This window comes from Ochotona princeps, chromosome 3 (genome assembly GCF_030435755.1).
Source record: "Ochotona princeps isolate mOchPri1 chromosome 3, mOchPri1.hap1, whole genome shotgun sequence".
NCBI classification, from domain to species: domain Eukaryota; kingdom Metazoa; phylum Chordata; class Mammalia; order Lagomorpha; family Ochotonidae; genus Ochotona; species Ochotona princeps.
In genome coordinates this window covers 26,750,237-26,767,085 of record NC_080834.1, presented here as the reverse complement: position 1 = coordinate 26,767,085, position 16,849 = coordinate 26,750,237, and the positions used below count along the sequence as shown (strand labels likewise).

The following is a 16,849-nucleotide window of genomic DNA, read 5'->3' as shown; positions in this document are numbered from 1 at the left end:
AAAAAGTCACCTGTCTGGGGGCTGGCATCGTGGCATAGTAGCTTAGACCTCCACCAGTGGCGCCGGCAGTCCATAGGGTCACTGGTTTGAGTCCTGGCAACTCCACTTCCTATTCAGCTCCTTGTTCACTGCCTGGGAAAGCAGCTTTGCTCCCTCCAAAGCCCCTGAGCTCTCTGATTTTGAATGATGCGCCCCAGGGTGCCTGGAGACAGGCCAGGCTCCTGGCCGAGGGTACCTGTAGCAGGTCCTGCCAGTACAAGCCCCAGGTTCCGCGTGCACCTGGATGTCCTGTCCAGGTGAGTGTGTCCCTGCATGCCCTTCCTGCAGCTCCCGGGAAGACACAGGAGGGCCGACCTACCCCAGGAGGCGCCCCGCTGGGGGGCCGGCAGCGCTAGTCCCCTTCAGGTTGGGCGTGTGGGTCTCGGCCGCCACCACAAGCTGGGCCGTGGCCACTGAGAGCACGCGCTGCCCAGTCCAACACCGGACAGCCGCGGGAGGAGAGGGACAACGCTGCCTCGGAAGTTCGGCCTAGGCCCAAAGCAGAGACCACACCTGGGGCTAGGTTCACCTGCCCGGAGGGTGAGAGCGCCGGTGTCCAGCCAGTGGACCTTCACATCGCGGGGAGTCGGCATCCAGGCGCTCTGCACACCTGCTGCCCCCGCCGCCGCCGCCGCAGCCTCCGTTTGCACCGCCCGGGAGGCACCCACTGCGCAGCCCCAGCCCGCGTCCTGCGAACCCCGGGAGGGAGGCGGAGGGGCTGCGGCGTCAGGGCGCGCCGTACGGACGTGCGGGTGGTACAATCCGCCGTCCCCGCCCGCCGCGGTTGGTTTCGGCCGCGGAGCGCGCGCTCCGGGCCACGCCTCTCTATGCATAGGCATGAGGCGCCAGGCCCCGCCCCCGGCGAGCGGGCCCCACCCCCGGCGCGCAGGCCCCGCCCCGTCCTGAATATGGATGCGGCGCGCGTCGGCGTCGCCCTCCTCCCATTGAGCGAGGCTGTGTCGCGTGGCCCAGCGTCGGCGTGACGGTTGGACGCGGGCGCGGCCCTGCGGGTCCCGATTGCTGCAGCCGCTTGTCAGTGTGATGAAGATTGGCACCCAGGTAAGCTGTCACTCAACCGCTCCGCCGCCGCCGCCGCCGCTCCCGCCGCCGTCCCTATCAATCACACCGGCCCGCGGCCGCCGCCCGCCGACCGCCCGCCCGCCGGCCGCCGCGCTGAGGCTCCGCGGGGTCGGGCGGCGCCCCGGAGGGCCCGCTGGGGACCCGTCGCCCGGGGCGGGGGGCGGCCGCGGGGCCGGGGAGGCAGGGGGCGCCGTCCGCCGGCCGAGCGGGGACGCGCCGGGCCATGTTTCCTGGGTCGGGGGCTGAGGGACGCGGAAATTTCTGGAAGGCGCGGCCGCCGCCGCGGCGCTGGGCCCGCTCGAGGCGCGCGCTCCTAACCGTCCCTTTCGGAGCGCGGCGCGCGCCCCTGCGCGGGGCGGGGGCGGGGGTGACGGGCCGGGGTGTGTGTGTGTGGGGGGGTGACGGGGTGGCGGGGGCGCGCACGGGGCGGGGGTGACGGGGCTGCTGTGGGGCGGGGACGCGTGCGGGATGGGGTGCGGGGGCGCGCGCGAGGCGGGGTGACGGGGTGCAGGGGCGCGCACGGGGCGGGGGCGATGGGTCCGCTGTGGGGCGGGGACGCGCGCGGGATGGGGTGCGGAGGTGGGGTGACAGGGTGCGGGGGCGCGCACGGGGTGGGGGCGAAGGGGCTGACGTGGGGCGGGGTGTTGTGGGGCGGGGACGCGCGCAGGGCGGGGTGCTCAGCGGGTCGGGGCGCCGCCGGGCGCGCGGGGGCCGTGAAGATGGCGGGCGCCGCTGGCCCGGGACGGGAAGGCGCGCGTCTCGGGGTGAGGGGTGATGGTGTTGGCCGGGGGTCGCCCCGTGGCCAGCCGAAAGGGGCCTCTAGAAGTGGCTGGCCGCTCGATGGGGCCCGCGCATTCCTTTGAGAGGAATCATTTCAGAGCCCGAGTGGTGCGCGCGCGCGGCCCCGAGCACGCGGGGGCGGCCTGGCCATGGGGGCTCGTGGTGGGGGCCTCTTTGTGAAGACCGTTGGCGAGGCTGGGGCGAGGACTTGTGTGTCTGCAGGTGACAAGAGTTAGTGTTTCAGGAAAGGAGCCTGTGTGTATGGAGAGTGGACACTTTCCCGCGTGGGGTGCCCCTCTCCGCCGCATGTGGCTCGTCTCCCCTGGGCTGTCTGGCCTGGAGAGGGCGGGTGAGGCTGTCCTGGCTGCCACCGTGGCCAGACTCTGAGATGCCACTATTGTGCAGCAGAACCCCCGCGTGGAAAGGCCCGCCCTCTTGGCCACCCCACGTGGTGGGCAGGTGCACTGGGGGGTCACATCTTTACTGGTGCTACAAACTGTCGCAGCGCAGAAAACCACTAGTGGGGTGCAGGGGGTAGCCCCCAGTGGCTGGCACTTCAGTCAGGGCCACCTGGTCTCTGGCCAGGATGTTATAAATGAAATAGCGCCAAAAGGGGGCTGCTTCGACGGCAGCGGCGTGCTGTGTTGCTGGGGCAGCTGTGGCTGTGGTAACCCCTTTGGGGCTTGTGCTGTGTCCCCCAGTGCGGCCTTGCCAGCCTGGTCGGGGAAGGCAGGCTTCAGGTGGGGGTTCCTTCTCAGGCCATCTGGGGTGGGGGCAGTGTGTGTGTCCTGCTGTCTCCCCTGTGTTGATGGTGAGAGCCGGGGGGGACACATCCCGGAGGGCCTTTGGTTTGGTGGCATTAGGCTGAGGGTGAGAGAGGCCAGCTGCGGGGCAGGGACGTGCTTTCCGGCAGGGCTCAGGTGGCCCACCAGCAGCTGGCAGGTGCTGAGCAAAGCGGGCGCCACGCTTGTTGCTGGTGCTGATCAGTCCTGGCTGTGTAGTGGTTGGTGCTGGAAAGTTCACCCCGAAGGCATTTGGTGTTGTCAGGTGTGTTGTCTGCCTGGTGGTGCCCAGCCCTTGTGTCCCCGCAGCTCTGTGGGAGCAGGGACATGGGCGGGGACTGGGGACAGCAACAGACAGCCAAGGCTTCCTTGGGCAAAGCCTCCATGGCTTTGTCGGTCTGGAAACCACGCATCTGCCATGTTGAGGCTGGAGTTGGGGTCCTTTGTGAGTAGGTAAATGTTTTGGACTCATTGTAGTGCTCCGTGTCTGTGTGAAATGGCCGGTGGGCAGGAGGGCTTGCCAGTGCCCCTTGGGACCTGCCTACCTGCTGCAGAGTGGAGCCATGAAGCAGGCTGCCTTCAGGTGTGGGGGACAGGAGCCCAGTGGGGTGGGGCTCTGATGGGATTCCCCCCTGCAGCACTGCCTGTTCCCACACAGTGTCCCGCAGCTGTGGCCCTCCCCACTGCTGCCCTGTACCCCGCCCCAATGTACCGGCTGAGGCTTGGCTTGGAGAGCCCCTCGGGACAAGCAGGTCTTTGCCACCTGTGTAACACAGGGCTGTGGCCTGGTCACTTGGGCGTGGATGGTCTGGTCAGGCTTGTGCAAAAATGATGCTGGTGTATGAAACTGGTCAGCTCTCCGTGTACTGTTATGTGTTGTCTAAGAAGTTATGACAAGGTTTATTTGTTTTGCATAGAAAAAAGTAGGAATACAGCTTGACAGAATGAAGGGGTTTGTATTAAGTTACTAACTTTTATATTCTTCTTAATTATGTAGTTACACATGTTCATTGAAAAATATGTGTCATATAAAATACATTGTTTATGTGAGAGGCGGAATTACAAAGAGGGCAAGATACATCTTCCCTCTGCTGGTTTAATCCCTGAACAGCCACAGGGGCCAGAGCTGGGCCACGCTGAAGTCAAGAGCTTCATCTGGGACGCCCGTGTGGCTGTAGCACCAAGGGCCTGGTGACCATCTGCCTTCCAGATGCATTGGAGGGAGAATTGACAGTGGAGCAGCTGGGATGGGAGCCTGTGTCTTTGTGGGATGCTGGCGTGGCACGAGGCAGCTGGGATGGGAGCCTGTGCCTTTGTGGGATGCTGGCGTGGCACGAGGCAGCTGGGATGGGAGCCTGTGCCTTTGTGGGATGCTGGCGTGGCACGAGGCAGCTGGGATGGGAGCCTGTGTCTTTGTGGGATGCTGGCGTGGCACGAGGCAGCTGGGATGGGAGTCTGTGCCCGTGTGGGATGCTGGCGTGGCACGAGGCAGCTGGGATGGGAGTCTGTGCCCGTGTGGGATGCTGGCGTGGCACGAGGCAGCTGGGATGGGAGCCTGTGCCTTTGTGGGATGCTGGCGTGGCACGAGGCAGCTGGGATGGGAGCCTGTGCCTTTGTGGGATGCTGGCGTGGCACGAGGCAGCTGGGATGGGAGTCTGTGCCCGTGTGGGATGCTGGCGTGGCACGAGGCAGCTGGGATGGGAGTCTGTGCCCGTGTGGGATGCTGGCGTGGCACGAGGCAGCTGGGATGGGAGTCTGTGCCCGTGTGGGATGCTGGCGTGGCACGAGGCAGCTGGGATGGGAGCCTGTGCCTTTGTGGGATGCTGGCGTGGCACGAGGCAGCTGGGATGGGAGCCTGTGCCTTTGTGGGATGCTGGCGTGGCACGAGGCAGCTGGGATGGGAGCCTGTGCCTTTGTGGGATGCTGGCGTGGCACGAGGCAGCTTTCAGGTACCCAGTTCCATGGTGTTTGGCTCATTCATGTTGTGCAGTCGTCACAAGCATCTGCCCCCTTAGCTTCCCCATTGTGTGACAGGGGAGCTGTGTCCCCACGAAATGCTGACGGCCGTCTCCCCTCTATGGTCGGCTGTCCTGCATACCCATGGGTGTGACTCCTCCAGGGGCCCCATGGAAGCAAAACCAGCCGGTAGGGCCTGTGCTGGAGCCCCCTCCCTGCAGCCTGACATACCCCGTAGTGTGTGTGAGTGTTGTACCCGGTTGGGCGCGTGTGTGTCCTGTATTGGTTCATGGAGTTGGGTGTATCTGTTGCGTGGTCACGCACTCACAGTGAGCGGGTTGGTGGGTTTGCTTCAGGCTCTGCCTTGCCTCACACTCTGCTTTCCTACTTGGGCCAGCAGTGGGCACTGCTTGTGCCCGCGGCGCGCTGGCTTGCACCTGACTATGGCTGGGCTGTGGGAAGGGACCCGGCCGGAGTGAGGGTGCCCCATTTCCATCAGGTGTGGTTCCCGGCTCTTAGTGCCAAGTCTGCCGTGTGTTTTGGTCTGCCTGGTGAAGCCAGCCTGGCTCTGTATGTTTGTGCCATTCTAAAGCACTCAAGTGCCTTTGTTAGGATCGTGCCGTCGTGCCTTGCAGACATGTGGACTTGAGGTTGGAAACAATTTTTTGCACAGATTTTATTTCAGCAGAATATATGTGATTTGGTGTGAATATCATGTGAATTCAAGTGGCATCTCCACAAACCCATTTGAGAAATAAAATGCTTCCTGGCCAGCGCTTTCCTCAGAATGAGTTACTTGGGCATTTCTCTGGGCTGGGGGTGAGAGCTGGTTGGCGACCGGTGGCTGGCTGCCTGGCTGGGCTCTCGGGCTGCATTGCTTCCCATTCACCTCACAACCAGTCCTCCCTGAGCTCGTGCAGGCTTGGGGTCTCAGGGGACAGTGTTTCTGAGTGTAACCGTGACCTTCATGGCTTGCGTGGCTTTGCGGAAAGGGCAATCCAGTGACTGCTCAGTGACAACACTCCCGGTGGGCTCTGGCCTGTGGCTCCTGTACCTGCAGCAGCCTCGCTGTTGCCGCGGAGTTCCCGTGCAGCTGGGAGCATGCAAGCCCAGCCACCATGCTTGCTGCTGGGAAGGGCTCTGGGCCAGGTGTGGCAGCCGAGACGCCACGTGCTACTTGGTGGGTGTGTTCCTGCCCTCACAGGTGACGGAGGACCCTGGGTCAGCGCCCCTGCCCTCACGGGTGACAGAGGACCCTGGGTCAGCGTCCCTGCCCTCACGGGTGACAGAGGACCCTGGGTCAGCGTCCCTGCCCTCACGGGTGACAGAGGACCCTGGGTCAGTGTCCCTGCCCTCACAGGTGACAGCTCTCTCTGCTTTCTGCTTCTCAGATGCATGCATGCATCAGGTGATCTTAATAAGTTGTATAAAACATGTCTCAGAGTTGGTGACCCACAGGTCTGTCAGTATATTCCACTGGCCTTTATTATTATTATTATTATAGAATTTATTTATTTGAGAGGCTGGTTCATGTCACGTGTGGCTGCAGCAGCCAGGGCTGGACAAGCCAGGCGCCGGGAGCTTGTTCTGCTTCTCCCATGTGGGACAGTCCTCAAGCGCGTGGCCCGTCCCCTGCTGCCCAGGTGCTGAGTAGAACACCTCCATGGGGTCCAGTGTTCCCCACTGTGCTGCATCACAGTCCCATGGCCTTGCAAGGAGCTCACTGCCCCTTCCCTGCCTCAGCTCCTAACGGAAGTGGATCTGCGTGGATTTGAGCAGCCTGCCCAGGCAGCAGGAGCAGGTCACCAGAGCTGTGCTGTGGGTGCTGTGCACGGCCACTGTGGAAGCAGCTGGGAGCGCTCACTGGACTGTCCTTTTCCCAGGGTGCTGGGAGAGCTGAGAGGGCTCCTAGGGCTGACTCAGCTGGAGGGTGAGTGAGGGAGGCCTTGGGTGGGTGGTCAGTGCCCACAGGCCTGGGGGGCAGGAAGGGACAGCTTCAGGGGTTCGGTTGATGTTCTGTCGCTTCTTGGGGCTTCTTTCTTTCTAGAATCCCTCTTTTGTGCTGATGTCTCAGAGTTTCTTTAGTAGAAGGGAGACGGCTTCACCTGGATGGTCGGGCACTTCTGTGCTCGCCTGCGGACCTGCTGCCTGGCTGGGGGAGGGCCTTGTTCCTGAACGGCCTCTTTCAGGTTCAATGTCGGTCTGGTATATCCTAAGGACACCACTCTGCTTGTACACTTGCATGTTCCCTTATATAAATTACCTTAGGTGAATTATATTTCAGAATTCATCGGAGTTGGTTTTTACAGAATATTCCAGGGATCTCTGTCTAGATTTGTTTTCCTTGGCCTTGAGATTAGGTCTGCTGGACCATCTTCCTAGCTTGGCTGAAATTCTGCCTAAACATTTTCATGGTTCTCACTCTCTCTAAAATTATTTGAGAGGGAAAAGAAGAAAGATCATCTCTCTGTAGTGGTTTAGCCCTCAGGTGCCGGCACGATCAGGGCTGGGACAGGTTGGTGCTGGGACATCCCCCCCGTGGGTGGTGCAGGTCCCACTGCCTGAGCCATTACTGCTGCCTCCCAGAGCCTCGACGGTAGGAACCTGGAGTGGGAGGCAGAGCTGGGATTTAATGTCGCCCAAGCACCCTGGCAAGGAGTGTGGGCACTCTTACCTGCTAGGTCAACATGTACCCCAATAATAACTTTTCCTAAGAGATTAAGGGGGAAGCCTTTGGTACAAACAGATGTGACATGTATGCGTGTGTTTGTCTTCATGCACACTTGCCATGAACTTGTAGAAAGCAGATGATGGCTCCGTGGGTCTCTGCCTCCCTGCCACCTACAGAGGCGACCTGGGTCGTGTGCCTGGCTCCTGGCTTTGTCCTGACCCATCCCCAGTTCTGGTTGGCATCATTTTTTTTCTTCCTGTGTCTGGGGAAGGGGGCAAAGGAGGGAAGAGGACCGCTCCCAGCAGCCCAACCACCTCAGTACCCGGGGATGGAGGACGGCCACCTGATGTCATCCCAGCCTGTTCGGAGGACACTGCTTAAGTGGTTTTGATAGCTCTGAGATGCTGTTCATTACTCCAAGGTTGAGGAAACCCTTCCAAGGTCCATTGACTGAGAGTCCACCTAAGGGTCTCCACTCGCCCAGACACTCGCTGTTGAAGCTTGGTTGCGAGAGCTGTCTAATTCATCCTGCCCTCCATGGCACGGATGTCCTCGGTAGGCCTCAATGAACTGGTTGTCAGGTCCCTTGTGTGCTTCTGGGCATGCCGTCCACGGCACAGGCTTCAACAACCGAGGAGACCCAGTTCTGACACATGCACTCCATGGTCAGACCACAGAGCGTGTGGTTTTCACTATGCTTGGAGTTCTTTTTTTTTTTTGTTATTAAATTTTTGACAATCTTTACATAGTTAATTAGGGTAAAAAGGTTCAAGGGCTATAGGAAAGTGGGTAAGACTATTATTTCCATATTGTTTCCTTCATGTGTCTGAGGTGAAGGGGGATATTAAGGGAGAAGCCCCACCCGGTTTCCCACCCACCCCAGGTCCCTGATGTGGGGCATGCTCTGAGATATTTGCTCAGGTGGTTTTGATAGTTCACCAGTTATGAATCGCTGCAAGTCTCGCCACTCCAAGCATGATGAGGTCGTTAAAGAATCCACTGATTGACATAGTCCATCTTAGAGTCTCCATTTGCCCAGTATTTCTCTGCCAGCATATAGCTGAGGTGGTTCTGTCTTCTGTCTTCTCTTGGTTACGGTTCTGAGTCCAGCAGTTCGATTGGGGAGATCTCCAAAGAAACTTTGAGGTGTTCCCAGACCAGATTCTTGTATGTTCTAGCAAGCACAGGGCCCGGCATAGTCCATTGCCCCAATTAGCTGGTGGTTGCAATCGCTGGGTTGGTTCTGTTTTCAGCCCCGACTTCCGCTGGAACCAATGGGTGTTGCAGTCCAGTCTGGTTCTGCCCAGCACATACTCGGCCCTCACATAAACCAGTGGGAGCTGCAGCCTTGTCGGGGCGACCCACAGTAACCCCCACCAGGCCCGCCCCCTACCCTGGTTTGCCAGTATGTGTAACAGACTAGTCTAATCTGTCCCACATCCCATTTGGCTCTTGTACATGTTGATGGGTATTGAAGCTCAGTTCCATCTAATCAACTATCCAGCCCTCCCGGATGTTGTTGAGTGCCTCTCTGTCTAGCCACCCCAGCCCCTGTCCTAATTTTCATGCCCTCCCATGGGAGGAACCCACTATTTCCCTTCTAGGCCACTCCCGTTCCCGGATTATGCACTCTCCAGGTGGTTCTGTGGTTTGACAGAATTAGCCCCCAGTGCCAGCTTCTGCCAGCTGATGCTGCAGTAAACCCAAACAACCCTCACCCACTCTGAATTTGTTTGCACCAGTAGGAATAATAGGCCAACCTGGCTTTTCCCTGATCTAGTCCACATGAGGCACACAGGTGTTGTAGCCCTGCTTAGTCTGGTCTGCCCCATTCCAGCTCATGCTCTCCAGTGGGAGTAGCTGTCCAGCAAGGGAACCACCCCTTATTCCCCCGCCGGCTCTGCCCCCTCCCTTCCTGGTTCTCACGCGTCCTGGTTGGGTGCTGTGGTTACATCCGGTACAGGCAACTTCACCTTGGCATTTCGTATTGTGCACTGGTTTTTGTCGCGACCGAACCTGGCCCGACTCACAATATACTTGGAGTTCTAAGTCCAGTAGTCCATTTGGGGGAATTCCTAAAGAAACTTCACCAGAGGCAACCCCAACCTGACTCCTGTGTGTGCCAGCCAGTATGGTGCCTGGCTCAGTCCCTCACCCACATCAGCCTATACACACATTGGTAGTTACAGTCACCTGGTCAGTTCTGTCCCCAGCCCCATCCCATATGCAAACCAATGGATGCTGTGGCCCAGTCCATCCCTGCTCAATGCACATAGCTCTCACCAGCAGGTACTACAGCCTAGTGGGAGTGACCTCCAGAAACTCCCACCAGGTCCGCCCCCAGCCCTAGTTCCTGTGCATACCATTATGTGCAGCAGACTGGTCCAGTCTGTCCCAGATCCCGTTCAGCTCTTGTACACATCAGCCTGAACAACCCCACTATCTAGTCCACACTCGTGCTGACAGCTGCCACTGCCTGTCCAGCCAGGCCTGTCCCCAGCCCTGGTTCCCCTGCTCATCAGTGGGAGCTGCAGCCCATCAGAGGGGTGCTCACACTTTCCCTGAAGGCCTGCTCCTAGCCCTGGATCTTGTATTTCCAGGTGGTTCTGTGGTCTAGCGTGACAGGACTTGCCCCCAGTCCTAGCACCTGCTAGCTGATGCTGTGACAAAGCCTGGCCAGCCCGCATTTACTCTGGCTCAGTTTCAGTGGATATGGTTGCTTAACCCTGCCTGGCTCTCTCCCTAACCCAGCTCACATACAGGCCAGTGGGCTTTGTAACCTCCCCAGTCTGGTCTGCTCCCAGTCCTCGCCCTAATGTGAACTGGCTGGTGTTGAGGCCTGACCTGGCCTGGCCTGTACCCCATCCTGGTTCTCCCATCTGACAGTGGGTGCTGTGAGCTGCCCTGGCCTGGTACACCCCCAGGCCTGACCCACACCTATGCTGATGCACACTGTAACCTGGCCTGGGCTGCTTCAGCCTTGGTTCTTGTGCTCACCTGCAAGGACTGCGTCCTGACAGGAGTTCCCCAAGCTCACCTATCAGCTCACCTCCCAGTGGCAGATCTTATGCATATTGGTGGATTCCTGGCCTAGCCTGAGTTGCCCACCTCCTGTTCTGGCAGGAACAGTATCCTTGCCCGACCAGCTCACACTCATTCTGACTCTTACTGTCCAGTGCTACAGCCCAGCCATGCCTGGTCCCCTCCCAGACACAGCTCTCTTGTGGTTCCGTGGATGCAGTGACCAAGCCCAGCCTGTCCTGCAGCCACCCTGGCTCCTGCAGCTCCAATGGGTGCTGGAGCCCAGCCTAGTCTGCACACCCAGAGCCAGTCCACACCCTTGCTGAAGACGCTGCAGCCATGTCCAGCCCAGTTCACTGGCACCCTTCCAGCTCTTGTGCTCACTAATGGGAGCTGCAGCCCAGTTGGGGTGTTCCCTTGGCTCCTGACCAGGCCTGCCCTCAGCCAGAGATGCTGTGCGTGCTGGTGCTCGCCCTGCCCAGCCTCCAGCTGTCCCTGGCCTTCACACAAACCAGTAGGTGATAGCCTAGCCTAGCCCTGCATGGCCCACACCCCATCCTGGCTCCTGTGCGTGCCGGTGTGCCACAGTTTGGCCTAGCCCTGTCCAGTCCATGCCCCGCCCCAAAGCCACAGTCCACGCCTCCACAGTCAACCCACTCACTTGCCAGGTCCTGCCTGGCCTGACCAACACCCAACCTATTCACATGCTCACCAGTGAGAACAACGGCCCACCGGGGGGGTTCCCCAAGTTCCCCGACCAGGCCCACTCCCAGAACCATGTCACGCATGCCAGTGGGTATGAGGCACTTACCTGGCATGAGCTGTCCCCCATCGGCAGCCTGTGTGTGTGCTGGTGGATGTTGTGGCCTGGCCCACCCCATATCCAATTCTTGGGTGCACCTGTGGGTGCTTCAGCCTGGATCAGCCCAGCCTGTTCCCCACCCCAGCACCCATGAGTGTTGGTGAGTTCCACGGTCATGCCTAGCTCTGCTCATCACCACTCCCAGCCCTCAAGCATACCAGCTGGTACTGGAGTCACACAGGGGTGAGCCCACGATCCCCCACAGGATCTGTTCCCAGACCCGGTTCTCTTGCATGCTGGTAGTGTCATGACCCAGCCTGGTGTATTCTACCCCCTGCCCCGACACTCTCTGACGAGTACTGTGGTTGAGCCCTGCCAGGCAGCGCCCCCACCCCCCGCCAGCACGGCTTTAATGCCAGTAGGCAGTGGCTGATACCCCGAAAGATCCTCTGGTTTCCCTCCTCCAAGCCCCCCCCCCCCCCCGCCACCGGTCTCAGCCCCCTCGTTTCCCTGCAAGTGCAGCAGCCTGGTTGGGGAATTCCCTCAGAAGTCACCCCTCACCTGTCACTTTCTCCCTCAGCAGTCCTCCCTGCCACACATCCCCAGACCTGCCTCCCCGAGCACTCCACAGCCCCCACGCCTGTGAGTGCACAGATCCCCACACCCAGTCCTCCAGCACAGGGCTCTGCCTGCCAACCCGGGCCCAAGCGCACTGCGCACAGGTCCCCAGAACTCCTCTGCCTGCGTGCTGGTGTCTGTCTTCCACATAGCTTCAAAAAAAAAAAAAAAGGTAACTGTGCTGGCACACTGGTATAGTTAATAAATCTGGCATTAACCAGGCCCAGGATGCCCGCCAGCTGTTAACTGCTTCTCTCCCAGCAGTGCAACACTTGCCTAGGTAACAGGCAACTAAGCAGTTGCCTACAGCTGGGGGTAGCTTTTTTTTAAGGTTCAATCATGTTGTATCATAAATCACTACTTTCTTTTCCTTTAAAGTAATGGCTTTAATAGCATTTATTTACAAGGTGAGATCAGAGACCCTTTGGCCAGGAGAGGAAAGGTGGGAGAGACATGCTTCTTTGGTCCGGTGGGATTTGGGCATTGTAACTGGCACCCTAAAGGCTGCCCTGAGAGCTCAATGTGTGTGTGTCACACATGGAGGCCCTACAGGTAGGAGCCGGCTGTACGGAGCCCGATGGTGCCACGTGTAAGGTGTGTGGGCCGAAGATATCGGGGATCAGGAGTGGCTGTGAGGTGGCATGTGGTTTAGAGCAGAATCCTGGGACAGGGTTGAGAAGACCCTGACGGCTGCGTCTCCTTGCAGAGGCCTGGGCATGGTGGGGTCAGGTCAAACTTGGGGTCATGAGCACGTGCTGTGGACTAGGCATCAGGAGAGTGAGAGCATGGTGCTGAGAGAGACTGGAGCGTTCCTGCTCACCTGCCTGGGGCAGCGGAGGGCACCCCGGAACAAGCGGACAGCTGTGCCAGGGCCTGCTGGGCAGCGGAGGGCACCCCAGAACAAGCGGACAGCTGTGCCAGGGCCTGCTGGGCAGCGGAGGGCACCCCAGAACAAGCGGACAGCTGTGCCAGGGCCTGCTGGGCAGCGGAGGGCACCCCAGAACAAGCGGACAGCTGTGCCAGGGCCTGCTGGGCAGCGGAGGGCACCCCAGAACAAGCGGACAGCTGTGCCAGGGCCTGCTGGGCAGCGGAGGGCACCCCAGAACGAGTGGACAGCTGTGCCAGGGCCTGCTGGGCAGCGGAGGGCACCCCAGAACAAGCGGACAGCTGTGCCAGGGCCTGCTGGGCAGCGGAGGGCACCCCAGAACAAGCGGACAGCTGTGCCAGGGCCTGCTGGGCAGCGGAGGGCACCCCAGAACAAGCGGACAGCTGTGCCAGGGCCTGCTGGGCAGCGGAGGGCACCCCAGAACAAGCGGACAGCTGTGCCAGGGCCTGCTGGGCAGCGGAGGGCACCCCAGAACGAGTGGACAGCTGTGCCAGGGCCTGCTGGGCAGCGGAGGGCACCCCAGAACGAGTGGACAGCTGTGCCAGGGCCTGCTGGGCAGCGGAGGGCACCCCAGAACGAGCGGACAGCTATGGCAGGGCCTGCTGGGCAGCGGAGGGCACCTCAGAATGAGCACATAGCTGTGCCAGGGCCTCCTGGGGGGAGTGGAGGGAACCCCAGAATGAGCGGACAGCCGTGCCAGGGCCTGCTGGGCAGCAGAGGGCACCCCAGAACGAGTGGACAGCTGTGCCAGGGCCTGCAGGGGGATTGGACCAGACCTTGGAATGAGTGGACAGCCGTGCCAGGGCCTGCAGGGGGGAGTGGAGGGCACCCCAGAATGATCAGACAGCCATGCCAGGGCCTGCAGGGGGGAGTGGAGGGCACCCCAGAATGATCAGACAGCCATGCCAGAGCCTGCTGGGGCCCTGGGTGCGCTGCAGGTGTGGGCCTGTGGAAGAACAGTCCCTCCTGAAGCCCAGATGGCTGACGGGAGCTGTCGAGGGGCAGGAGTGGTCATACCGATGTGAACGGAAGCAGGGCTGTGTGCCCAGAGAGTGTGGGACTTGGGAGCCTGGGAGGGGCTGGGGGACTGCAGGTGGAGGAGGAGGCAGCTGATGGTGACAGAAAGGCCACCGTGCTCAGAGACACTAGCTGTGTGAAGTCTTGTGTCTTCCCTGATGGGAATGCCCTGCACTTTTGAGCAGGCTGAAGTTTCTAGAAGCTCTGGTGGCAGGCTGGGAGCTGCGTCCACAGCAGGGCCAGGTCAGTGTAACCAGTCTCGACGATGGAGTCGGCCGTTGCATCCACAGGAGTAGGCCATCTCCAGGAGACACTGAGACCGCCTGCAGCGTGAGCCTGCAGCCTCAGCAAGGGCTGGGGGCTTAGAGGAGGAGACCCTGCCGGGTTCAGCTGCCCATTAGGACCCCCGAATGCTGCCTCTTCGCTGCGAGTGCAGGCTGGGAGGCAGCGGACGGGCCTCAGATTTCCGGGTCCTGCTATGTGCAAGAGACTCAGAAAGGCTTCCAGACTCCCAGCTCAGGCTCATGTGGATATTTCAGGAGTGAACCAGTGATGAGAAGCTATCTCTTTGTCACTGTGTCTTGCCAGCGTATGAAAATAAACGAACAATTAAACTGGGTCTGGTGCGGTAGCCTAGTGGCAAAAGTCCTTGCCTCATACATGTCAGGATGCCATATGGGCACTGGTTCTAATCCAAGTGGTTCCACTTCCCGTCCAACTCCCTCCTCGTGGTCTGGGAAGGCAGTCAAGGATGGCCCAAAGCCTTGGGATCCTGCACTGGCGTGGGAGACCTGGAAAAACTCCGGGCTCCTGGCTTCGGATCGGCACAGCTCCGACCATGAGGCTACTTGGGGAGTGAATCACTGGATGGAAGATCTTTCTCTTTGTCTCTCCTCCTCTCTGTATATCTGACTTTACAATAAAAAATAAGTAAATAATGGGGAAAAAAAGAAAATAAAAAAACAATTAAACTAAGTTTTTATTAAAAAGGAAAGTGAGACCCATGGAAGGAAGAGGCTGTGAGCGTGGGCCTGTGTGTGGGGTGGTACCCTGTAGGGCTGTGGGCGTGGGCCTGTGTGTGGGATGGTACCCTATAGGGCTGTGAGTGTGGGCCTGTGTGTGGGGTGGTACCCTGTAGGGCTGTGAGCGTGGGCCTGTGTGTGGGGTGGTACCCTGTAGGGCTGTGAGCGTGGGCCTGTGAGGGGTGGTACCCTGTAGGGCTGTGAGCGTAGACCTGTGTGTGGGGTGGTACCCTGTAGGGCTGTGAGCGTGGGCCTGTGTGTGGGGTGGTACCCTGTAGGGCTGTGAGCGTAGACCTGTGTGTGGGGTGGTACCCTGTAGGGCTGTGAGTGTGGGCCTGTGTGTAGGGTGGTACCTTGTAGGGCTGTGACCGTGGGCCTGTGTGTGGGGTGGTACCCTGTAGGGCTGTGAGCGTGGGCCTGTGTGTGGGATAGTACCCTGTAGGGCTGTGAGCGTGGGCCTGTGTGTGGGGTGGTACCCTGTAGGGCTATGAGCGTGGGCCTGTGTGTGTGGGATAGTACCCTGTAGGGCTGTGAGCGTGGGCCTGTGTGTGTGGGATGGTACCTTGTAGGGCTGTGAGCGTGGGCCTGTGTGTGGGGTGGTACCCTGTAGGGCTGTGAGCGTGGGCCTGTGTGTGGGGTGGTACCCTGTAGGGCTGTGAGCGTGGGCCTGTGTGGGGTGTTACCCTGTAGGGCTGTGAGCGTGGGCCTGGGGGCATGGTATGTCTCCCCATTCCCCACTAAGCCAACTGCCTTACTTGGGAAGGCACACTCAGTTACTGTGAGCTCTCCTGAGGAAGTGTGACCTATGGGTCTTGCATCACAGCTTCCTCAGTGTCTCTTCTCTGCAGGCGAGGAGGTTCCCTTCCTCCCTGACCAGGAGGGCATCTGTGACGAGGCCCAATGAATTCCTTCAGAAGAGGGCTGGGCCGCCCAAGGCCCCCCTGCACTCGTGTTTGTCCAGTTCTTTCAGCTTTGGGCCAGTGCCGTGGTGTCACAGGTTACGCCGCTGCTGGCAGTGTCAGTGTCCCGTACGAGGGCTGTTAGGATCCTGGCTGCTCCGCTTCCGACCAGTCACTGCCGATGCTCTTGGGAGGGCAATGGGAGATGGCCTGAGTGGCCATCCTGACACTGGCAGTTGGTGGTGTGAACCAGCGGATGGAAGATCTCTCTCTCTGATGTGTCTCCTCCTCCAACTCTGCCTTCCAAATAAATAAAATATATATATATATATTTAAAGATTTACTAATTTTATTACAGCCAGATATACAGAGAGGAGGAGAGACAGAGAGGAAGATCTTCCGTCCGATGATTCACTCCCCAAGTGAGCCGCAACGGGCCGGTGCGTGCCGATCCGTTGCCAGGAACCTGGAACCTCTTCCAGGTCTCCCACACGGGTGCAGGGTCCCAAAGCCTTGGGCCGTCCTCGACTGCTTTCCCAGGCCACAAGCAGGGAGCTGGATGGGAAGTGGAGCTGCTGGAATTAGAACCGGCGCCCATATGGGATCTCGGGGCTTTCAAGGCGAGGACTTTAGCCACTAGGCCACGCCGCCGGGCCCATAAATGAAATATTTTTAAAAATTGTTTTGGCTTGCAGTACTCAGTATGTAAAGTGCCGTATTTGTGGTAGCATGTCCTGACCTCTAGTGAGCCGCATGAATGTCTCCACGTAGTTTCTGCCTTACACTAAGTGGGGAAGAGCAGTGTGTCCGAGTGCAAAGGCCCCAGTGAGCCTGGGTGCTGGCTTAGCACTGAGAGGAGGTCCTTCGGATGTTAGAATGTACGCGCAGCCTGCTTGGTTCCATCATAAGATCAAGGCAACTACCAAAGACCTTACAGTTTTTAGTAGTTAGGTGGTTAGTCATAATGTTTTCTTCCATCCACTGTTCACTCCTCCAAATGGCTGTAATAGAGCCGGGCCAGGCTGAGCCGGCAGCGCCACGTGACTCTCCCACGTGGGTGCAGGGGCCCAAGGTTGTGGCCTGTCCTCCTCTGCTCTCCCAGCTCGTTAGCAGGGAGCTTCATTGGAAGAGGAGCAGCCAGGGTGTGAACTGGCACCTGCTTGGGATGTCCCAGTGGTGGCTTACTGTGTGCTATGCCGCAGCGCCATCCTGGCTCTTGGGATGCTGTTTTACATGTGTCTACGATAGGTCATTATGTCACTCTCCTAAGAAACAA

General features: G+C 59.6%; 1 protein-coding gene across 2 annotated transcripts in view; it reads left to right on the top strand.

Moving 5' to 3' along the window:
* Positions 1–927: 927 nt before the first annotated feature.
* PKNOX1 (PBX/knotted 1 homeobox 1) overlaps positions 928–16,849 on the top strand; it is a 72,593-nt gene continuing 56,671 nt past the window's right edge. Inside the window, exon 1 of one of the 2 annotated variants that reach the window (XM_058661580.1) lies at positions 928–1,098. The gene's annotated coding sequence lies outside the window, so the exon portion shown is untranslated. The remainder of the gene's footprint in view (positions 1,099–16,849) is intronic. The other variant, XM_058661579.1, reaches the window with a different exon arrangement.